Here is a 10667-nt window from a genome sequence, read left to right on the forward strand (position 1 = left end):
TTTTTTAGAGTGCTGAACACTAACAGATCCTTTTTATTGCATATTTTTAATGTACACCAATAAGGAAAAACAAGATGCAAAGCAAAGCTAAAAAAGGAAAAGAGAGAAGTACTCTTGATTAAATGCAAATTAGAACAGGGCTTCACTCCCAGCTGTCTGAAGTCTGTGCTAAAAAGCATTGTTACTTCAAAGCAAAAACGATCAGGTCCAGGGACACTCCAAGACTGGTTCTGTGCCAGTTGGGGCTGACGACAGGTGGAAAACAGCTCAGCACAGTCCAGCTGGCAACAAAGCAGCCACCCAGGAGCCTCAGACTGTGGGGAGCTGCAGGCAAGGAGCCTCAGCAATTAGTGCTGGTGCAACTTTCCAAGTGCCCAGGCCACACAGGCAGGACTGAGGGTGGTCCCACCAGAGTCTACAAGTCACCAGGGGCAAATTACAGCTTTTGTATATGGCCCAAGGTGGTGCCCCTCAGCAGGTAGTCTGGCACACAGCAGTGGTGAGGGTGAGGTGCTGCACGAGTAAAGCCTCCATAAAATTGTCAGTAGGTAGCAGCCTGACACGGTGCTTGGGGTGGTGTTGAAAAAATCTTTGCCAGGATACTTCAGGATACATGTGTTCATGTACAGCAGCAAAACATTACTGCAGAATGACCACTTGCAGGCTTTGTTAGAAGATATCATGGTTTTCCTGACCTTTCGTTCTCAGTGACCTTCCTTTTCAAAATTCTGCTTTATCCCTTTACATTTTTTCACCTAATGCTACAGAAAAATAGCATTATATTTGTAGAAACCAATCACTTTTTGTACAGCAGTAAAAAACTACCTGCTCTGTCAAAGTGTTCTTAAAATTCAGAGTGATATTGATTTACAAAAGCTTTCCCATTGCTGAGATGAGGCAGCAGACTTCAGCTATGGCAAAATGTACAGTTAGCTGACCAGTTTACCACTGGGGGACAGGGATTTTCCAACATGCTTAGCTTGCTACAAAATCTTTAATGGAACCAGATAAAAAAATAATTCAGAATTGCAGCTACAAAGAGAACCAAGAAATAGAAAGATTTACAGCCTTTCAAATATTCCATTTCCAGTGTGCCATCACATCTGCAAATTCTGTAAGAGGAAGTGGCCTCCCTGTTGCACCAGGGGAGATTTAGGTGGGATATTAAGAAAAAACTCTTCACTGAAAGGGTGGCCAAATATTGGAACATGCTGCCCAGGCATTCTCCATCCCAGGATATGTTCAAAAGGCACATGGGTGTGTCAGTTAGAGACATTATTTAGTGGTGAACATGGAAGTGATGGGTTAACAGCTGGATTTGGGATTTTAGCAGTCTTTACCAACCTAAATATTTCTGTGATTCTCCTAAACAAAACCACAGGATATAGCAGAGACTGTAGCAGTGTGTGACAAGAAATATGTAAAACTCTACAAGTGAAAATTGTGAAAATTGTGTTTATGGGGTTTTTTGTTATGATAGTTCTCAACCACTGTTATTTAGAACCAGCTGAGCATTACACTGATTTCCTTGAGGTATAATGGTCTTTACAACTGTTCCTCTAAATGTAGTGACTGATCCAACAGTAAGTTCAATGGAAATAATTCAACTACTTTTCAATAAAATACAGAATTTGCACTTTTGGAAAAAGCACTTTCACTTGAAGCACACTACAATTCGATAAATGCAATTATATACCTAAATGAGTTTTTCTTCATTCATGGTAGTATCAGATCTATTCTGTCTGTTCTTAATGTTCCAAAGTTATTAATCAAAATCTCAAATTAAAACATCTAAGAGAAATTTTGACTCAGCTACTCTAAAGGTCTGGGTTGCAACATGGATCACTGTGCACTGCTGCAGTCATTTATACTACAATAGAAATCTTTGATTATATTCTACTATCCTGCTTTATCTGCTGCAGTACAGAATCCCCATGGCTTTGCCAACACTTGAATTAATTTTAACAATAGCTTTTGACTTGATGCAGCACCTCAAGAAGCTGTTAATTATAGGACATTTTCAGGCTCTTTCAGCAGATATAAAAGTCGTGTTGTCTGGTCATATTTTTCATAGTACCAGTTCTTCATTCTTTCTGCAAAATGCACATCTTAAAATTAATTGCTCCATTATGAAGGCTTGGAGAAGCAAAGTAAAATAATGAAACCATTATCCCAATCCCAGTAATTGTAACAGGATTAAACTCAGCAGAAGGAACACAGATAACTTTTGTGTAACTGAACATTGAGATAAAAATGTTTATAAGAGTGACTGTTGTAAGAATTTGCCCCATTTTGTGGTGGAAGTGATACCAGTTTGGATCAGCCTACACTTTTCTTTATCTAACTGTTGTCAGCCCCCCCATGCAAGTGATGTGGCCTCTGTGCCTGGCTGGCAAGAAGACAATTTTCAAATAAAATGTGACAGAGTCCCCAAAGCTAAAGTATGAAAGGAGCAACCTTCTTGCCTAAGACAGACACAAACATTGCTGGAAACGATGCAACAGCTTCTTTCTGCAAAGAGCCAGCAATGACCACAGTATTCCTGGAGCATTCATGTTAACCTGTGGGCTAGCTATTACTTCAAGTGAAATTAATGAAGTTTAGGGGTGTAGTGAAGCTGCTGTTGGCCATAAGGAGCACAGGTGGAGTGTGGAAAGCCCTCCCGCCCACACATCCTGCTTCAGGAGTCCAGTGTGCCTGACCCAGCATCCTCAAGGAAGTACACTTTTTCTGGCATTTTTACCTAAACAAGAGCATTTAAACAAAGTGGAACAGCTCTAATAAGGCACCTTGAGGGAAACTTACCTCAGATTAATCTACAGTTTCATTTTAGACTAGTGAAAGTTAAAGAAAGAACAAAACCACACTAGAGCTCCACAAGATGAAGTTGATTCTCTCACTAGTGCCTGCGATTGCAGGATTTCTTTTTTGGAAATTAAGAGAGCAGCGAAAAACTTAGCAAGGAAAAGTGCAGCAGTATCTCAACTAATCAATATTTCCATTTACATTGAAGAACAAATTGTTATCTTTGATTTTGGCATAGAACATGATTCTTTCAGTTTTGCCATTACTTGCACGGAATTTAATTCTGGACAGGGCAGCCCATTTTCACTTCTAACCACATAAAGGGAAACATTGCCAGAAAAGTTCCTGTGTGTGCTGATGGACACCAAGCTGAGCAGGAGGCAGCAATGTGTCCTGGTGGCCAAGAAGGCCAACAGCCTCCTGGGCTGCATCAGGCACAGCCCTGCCAGCCGGGCAGGGGCTTCCCTTCTGCCCGTCCTGGTGAGACACACCTGGAGTGCCGCATCCAGTCCCGAGCTCCCCAGTGTGAGGAAGACATGGACAGACATGGCAGGTCTGGTATTTACTTTTCCTATTGGTAGAGCAATGGAGCTGAAAGCCTGTAAATGTACAACCAAACCAGCCCTTGTGTTTATTCCATTCAGCTCCTAGCTGAATTGCAGTCTATTGTAGTGGTCTAACCAGCAGCACCAAACTGTTTCCAACTGAATTTCAATCATGAGATAAAAATTTAAATCTCAAACATTTTCTTCTCATTGACTTTTAACATTACATGAACTTAGTGAGTTTTTGCTTTGTCAGCTAGATACAGGGGGGTTTTAAATGGACAATTTATCCTTACTCCAATATTTGCCATATCATATTGGACCTCCACACACAGGGGTACATTTGAGGCCTGAAAAAAAGCTCCTCATTGCTTGCTTGTGCATCTAAAATTACCCATTCACTTCTTGATAGCTGAGAGCACTCAAGCATGTCAGTTTTATGACATTCTCTGCAGTTTTATATGCTTTGGTTCTTCCAGAAACTGCATACACATGCTAATTAGCACAAAACTGTTCCATAATAAGTACTGAGTAGTCAAGTAGTGTATGCTTTAAAAAATATCTTTCTCCTTTTTGAAATTTCTCAAGCCTCAGGATGTTCCAGTTTTCCTTTCCAGTTAAGGCATGTCTGGGAGCAGTGGCGGCACCCCTTGCCTCCCTCATCTTCTGACAAAGGGATGATATTTAGAGCATCACTTTATGAATGAGAAAAAGACAGTTCTGTCAAACTGACTTTAATTTTGTTTTAACTAAGATAAAATTTCAGTTGGTATTTTTTACTCTGAGAGCACTGTAAGAGTCATCCTTGACAAGGTGTTAATACAAAAAGAATTGTCACCATCTTAGTAAATTCATATAATTTTGATGCTTTAAATCCAGGCTGTTCCTGTAAGGCAAAACTTGTAGTTGAAACTAGGTTCTGGAAAAACCAGCAAGTTCTGAGGGCAGCTTAAACAATTGGAGCATTAGCACATCCAGGCAGCAGGTCAACTTAAGAGTGTATTTATAACTTGAGTTTTGAAATGCATACAAAAGCTAGTTTTCCTTTCCTTTTTTTCCCTCAGGTACCCAAGCTGCCATTTTCTTCAGCAGTTTTTCAGCTGTAGTGTTTGGGCAGATTAGCACTGAGTTTTATTACATTTAGTCCCTAAGCAAACACACAGAGCCTGGTTTCCATACACATGAGAATAAACAAATTTTTAACTGTATCATCTTCAAAATCTTCACAAATTTTGTTTCAGTTTCATTCTGAAGCTGTTTTTCAGAGACAGAAATTGAAGTTGCTCCCTGCATTGTACTTGGCAGGAGAAACCACTCAGTGAATGAAACCCTCAATTTAGGTGAAATTCAGAAAAACTAGGTAGATCAGAGACACATCCTATCAGATGAGGAAACTCTGCTGATCTGCCACAGAGGCCAAGACACCATGTACTTCTGCTTAGAACATTGTAAAGGAATACCAGCGACAGTTCTGGGCTCAAAGAGACTGAGTCAGCAGAAGAGTGACGAATTTAGATCCTGCTGAGGGAAGGAATCCCTCTGCAGGGGAACAGCTGTGAACAAACAGTGCTGAACTGAACAGGAAGTTCCAAACAAAACCAGGAGGCTGATGGCATATTGTATGCTCTGAGCATCACGGGGGAAGCCATGGAGGAGCACAGGCTTGTTGAGCTTAAGCAAGTGTGCAAAATAGCAAGGAGAGCTGGATGAGTTAGAAAATCAGAATCTACTTCAACTCACCAAACGAGTCCTTTTTGGTATGAGACCTTCTCTCTCAAGAGCTCCTTGACTGAGAAGGAACGAACTCCTTCAAGATACTTGGAAACTAACAATGAAACTGTGATGGGAAGGGGCAAAATGTACTCAGGACCCTAGCTGGGAATAGGCAGTGAGAAGTGAGTCCACAGCCATGTCTCTGCAGTTTTCCCTGACAGCTGAGTTCAATGCCCAATACTCTGCCTTTTTTCCCCATTAACAGGACCCTAACCAGAAGTCCTTTACAACACCAATGCAGTGTGATGATAGACATTGTACTATCCTTGGACAAAACATACTCCTCAGTGAGACAATAAAGGCATCCAGGATTTTTAATTGGTCTGGTGCTGGTGTGAGCAGTAGGCACCTAAGAGAAAAGCTCTGCTCTGAGGGCTTGAGGACCAGGATAATGGCTGAAATTAAAAGTAAACAAATAAAACAAAACCCCCTGCAACACTGAAAATACAAAAATGGTTACAAGTGAGATAAAACGAGTGCCAGCTAGACATCCAAATTCTGCTATCTCTCATAGCAGTGGCTGAGAAGAACACCTGCAAGGATGTGTTTTGGTCAGTGTTTGTGCTCACTGGATTTGACAGCTTTCTTTCTGCCTCTACTGCTGCCTGGAGCAGAAAGCAAGCCTCCATCTTCAGTAATTTCTGCTCAGTTACTGCAGTATGGACAGATCATTTAAAACACTAATCACTTCCTTTTCAGTGCTCAGCACCAAGTACAGAGATTTATAGGTTCTATCAGATTTTTGTTTGGTTTTTTTTATCCACACATTTGTATTTGTATATTTCAAATAAAATAATTTTATGTTTTGACTTTTGTAGAATCCTATCCCTAAGAGCATCTGATACAGCAGCATTTATTTCAGGACTTGCAGCATGAAGTGCAGGTCTGCCAAAACCACCTCAAAAGAGTTTGCGAGGTCCTGAAGCTGCTGTGGGCTTGCACAGACAACTCCAGGAACAACTGCTGGGCAGTTACCTTCCCCAGCTTTTCTTACAATTATGGTACAAGTTGTGGTTCATTAGAATCACATATAGTTGGTACTAGATTACTAGTTTTCCTCCCTTTTGGTCAGTTTTTCCGAAACAGAAACCCCAGTTCAGTATTCTAAAAAAATATTACCTTTGGAATTGGGGTCTTGTTGCATATTTTGTTTCATTTATGGTCAAATTGTAAAACAGTATTTTAAAATTTAATTTAAAAAAAATTGAAAATTTAAAAATTACAAAAAAAAAAAAAAAAAAAGGTTTTGGTTACCAGGGCAACTTAGATTAGAAATATAAATTAAAAATCCTCTCTTTTTTCAACTCCAGATGTGCAAAGTAAGTCAGTGTGCTGTTGCCCAAACACTTAAATTTTACCACTTAAGAAGTGAATGCACTCATTCAGGGGAAGGCAATCACTACTGACACATCCATCTGCTCACCAGAATCCAAAACCTAGTTTTGTGAGGTTGCTCATGTTGAGAGTCACCATTCCATTACAGCTGACTGCTGAAAGCCTGTAAGAAGGGAAATCATTAGCAAGGTAGAAAGAAAATATGGAACCATGCTACGAAATCTGCTTTTTCAGCCATGTAACTCAGCTAGAGGGGCCCAGGGATTTACTGCACTCCTTGCAGCAGTAGCCAGCTATCCAGTCTGGACCACCAGCAAACATCAGGCTACAGGAGCATTGCCTGGTGGCCATACACCTGCACAAACTTTGACAAAATTTACACTACAGAACTGAACCTTAGAAATAGCTTGCAAAGGACTGAACTTTGAAGCAAGCCAGTCTTAACGGCTCAGAAAGCTTCAGTAGCTTGTCAAAAAAAATAAAATTCACTAGATCCATTTCAAATCCATTCTTCAAATACCTGCAATTTTTCATCTGTGAAGAAATCTCGCTGGTTCTCCCCGATTGATTGGTGTTTGTTAATGAGGTTACAGCGCCATCTCCTGGAAGAACACAACTTGTTGCAACTGCTCCTGAAATCTTCCATTTCACTGTGCCCACAGAACCAGCTTACACAATAGATTCTGCCAGTGCGCCTACCTGAAGCAACTGGATAGGCAAAACAAGGAACTGCTGACCTTTTTTTTTCTTAGTAGCTATACTGCAATAATGAGCACTGGGAAGGAATGGAGAGGTTGATTTTAGCTCATACTCACCTTTTAAGAGGCAACACGAGATTTATTCTTATAGAATCAGCACTAGAAGAGCACAAGCCTGCTCAAACAGATCTGGCCATTCACTGGTTCAAATAAAAATGAAAGGGTTTCTGGTCCAAGAGGTACATATGCCTTTTGGTCAGAGGGCATAAAATCCAAGGTCCAAAAGTTTAATAACACCCCATGATGAAATCAAAATACCTCCAACATTTTTTTTTTTTAGATTTGTGTTTCACTGCTTTGCAAAAACACTGCGAAACTATTACCAATAAAACCACTTTCACATAAAAAAAGGCCATTGTCAGAGTTAATTTTAGCTTTTTAAAAAAATAAAACATTACTAAATGGTTTAACACTTAGCATTGGAAAAATACCAAATAATTGTCCTTTTAATCAGATGATTGATGTAATTTCTACAAATGCAATGCTGATCTTCTGGGGGGAACAGTAACTTCAAAAAATTAAAACACTGAAAGATGGAACCCCCAGAAAGACTCATTCATTCTCAGATATATGTGCACACATATGCACAGATACTTAGTGGAGATTTTAAAGTGTTAGAGAGCCACTTGAACAAACAGAAGACATTAATCAAGAATTACTAGCAAGCAGGTATTTTAATCTTGCAGCTATAAGCGCTATTAATAGTCTTAGGCACTCTGCTATATTAATGGAGCTTCTGAAAACGTCGTTATAGGGCATAAAGCATATACTTTATCAGCCTGGGGTTACTACTGGCATTATCAAGAAGAAATAATAGTTGTTTCCAGGACAGAAGAAACAAAAAAACCTCTTAGTTACTTAAAACACTTTTCTTTCATTAAAAGGCTTCAGGGCTTGATATTTAAAACTCTTTATGAAAAAATGCAAAAAGAAAAAAATATAGTGATTTTTATGATCTAAGCAATGTAATACAATATTCTTGGGCATCATGGCTCCCTGCAGAAAAATACCAGTGCACTTAAATTTTATTCAAAAACCCCAGTCAAAAGGGTAACTTGGGGTTACAGGAATACCCTATACACAACACATCATCTTGCTTTTGAGCACAAAAAAAATCTACAGCACTGTGCTGCATTCATCAGCATAGGATAGCATATTTACTGGCGCAGGCAGGCAGAAACAGCTGGATCTTCCTTTGGCAAAGGCCACTGATGAGCTGTGCAGACAGCCTTCACAGTGAATAGCCTTTTCTTCAGCCACACGATCAAGCAGCTGTAAGAACAGATTTATCAAAGAAGCGTCTGATGTTGTTCTCAGATACTGTACTTTTAATAAACCTATTTCCACTACTTTGTCAAAGAAATAGCTGGTCTTCAAAATGGAGTGCATTACATATGACATCTTTGTAGTCAAACATACTATTCTGCATGCAGACCTCAGACATTTCCTAGGGCTTCTGTGTTTCTCTAACATCTGTTCATGGTAGAATGTGTTTTTATTGCTATAGGCTGAAATCTGAACAAAACTGCAGAAAAGTATGCAAGATTTAAACAAGGCAAGCAACACTGGGTTTTGTAGTGACCTAAAGCAAACAAACATTGACAATAAGAGACATAATCTGTTTACAATCCTAAAGTGCATGTGTTGGAACATTTCTCTTGTAAACAAACAGTACAGAAGCTCAGAAAAAACATTGTGACATTTAAGGCTAACTCTGCAAATGAATACTTAAATCTTGTATTATATTTTTTGCTTTTTCAAAGCACTATCCAGAAAGATTGCTCCTTGATAAGTTCCAAGCATTGCTGTACTTTAAAAAACTGGCAGGTAACTTTCTGAAATGAGAGAAGTGGTGTCCTTTGAAGCTAACTGAAACAGGTTGCTAAGTAAGTCTGCAAATAGTGTATTTTTTATTTTAAAAAAGCAGTATAAGCATTCTTGATTTAAAATAATATTTATTCACTAGACCATGCTGAAACTCAAATAAAGGAGATGAACATAGACAAATACTCTCCCACTTTCTCTTCAGCACTTCTGAAGGCGGGAGATAGGAAGAAAATCTGACTTGATTACTGCAGAATCTTTCAGCTGACCCTGAAAACTGTGCATTATGGTTGTTTGCTTTACTTCATTAGATGCTATAGCAGCATTTTAAGGTTCCTCCTTGGAAATAGATTTATTTGAATTATTAAAAATATTCAATCCTAGTTTCAGCTACTAATTGCTGCCAGAGGAATTTTTAAAAATTATAATGAGGTGAATTCTCCAAAAGAAGATCCATTAAGCTAATTTTTAGGACAAACCTTCTCTTGGAATGCAATTGTGCACTTAATAAAATTACAATTAAAAATACATGTAAAAAGTAGAGTATTGCACCCTTGCAACGAACTGGACAGACCTGCAAATGAGCATTACTCTGCTACCTCAAGCAAAACAAAGCTTCTGTACTTCCACTTAATGACCCATTGAAATATGAACTGAATGATGACATGACAGACTTTTTCTCCACCACATCATCCCCATTTCACAACAGCATATTCTGCTCAGCATTCACACTACACACAACTATGGGCCCTCACTGCACCTGGGCTCGGAAGCACATTGTGAAATAAGCTCCCAAGTTCTCTTCCTTCTGCAGTACAGAACATACCTCTCCTACATGATGTAGCTAAAAGCATATGAAATAACATCCATATTGCAATGGCAACCTTTGGGGATTCTTTCCAACAGGTCTGATTCTCTTCTGTGAGTTTCCAGGAGACATTTGTTCTCTCAGCTGGGAGGTCTTATCTCACAGATGTGCAGGATATTACCAGGTCTATTTGGCCAGTCATATTAGAATTTGTTTGTTCCTGGTATGCACTTCAGGACAGCAAACGAAGAATACTTTGACCAAAGAATGCTCATTATACTCTGCAGTGCTCTTCTTGAACTCCATCTATAGAAGTACCTGAACCTGCCAATGGACCTTTTATTTTCTCACCCTTCCATGTGCTGACATACAACAAAAAAATCCCAGCCTGTTGCCAAACTTTTTTTGCACTCTTTCCAATCCCTGTGACAAAGACAACTTGGGTTACATGTCAATTATTGTGTTGACAGCTAAGCTATGCAGTTTTGCAACAATAAATGCCTAGTGACACCAGTATTAAGAAAAATAGACCAACAAATACAAAACATTTGCCAAACAGCACTAGAATGCAGATTCACCTTTTTATGTAATAGCCTGCCTTCATCCTCATTTTAAGTTTCCTGAACCAGCCATGTTCAGCCACCTAACAGGCCTGAAAAAAGTAATTCATAGACAATCAGAAATTTTTACTATTTCAGAAAATTTTTTGTCTTTACATGGCCCTTCATGAATCCAACTGTTTCAACTTTAATACAAGTGTTCAAACCATTCAAATGTTTTCTCCATGTAGAAATAACCTCTCTATTTATCTGGTACAAC

The sequence above is a fragment of the Vidua macroura genome, chromosome 5, assembly GCF_024509145.1.
Source record: "Vidua macroura isolate BioBank_ID:100142 chromosome 5, ASM2450914v1, whole genome shotgun sequence".
Classification (NCBI taxonomy): domain Eukaryota; kingdom Metazoa; phylum Chordata; class Aves; order Passeriformes; family Viduidae; genus Vidua; species Vidua macroura.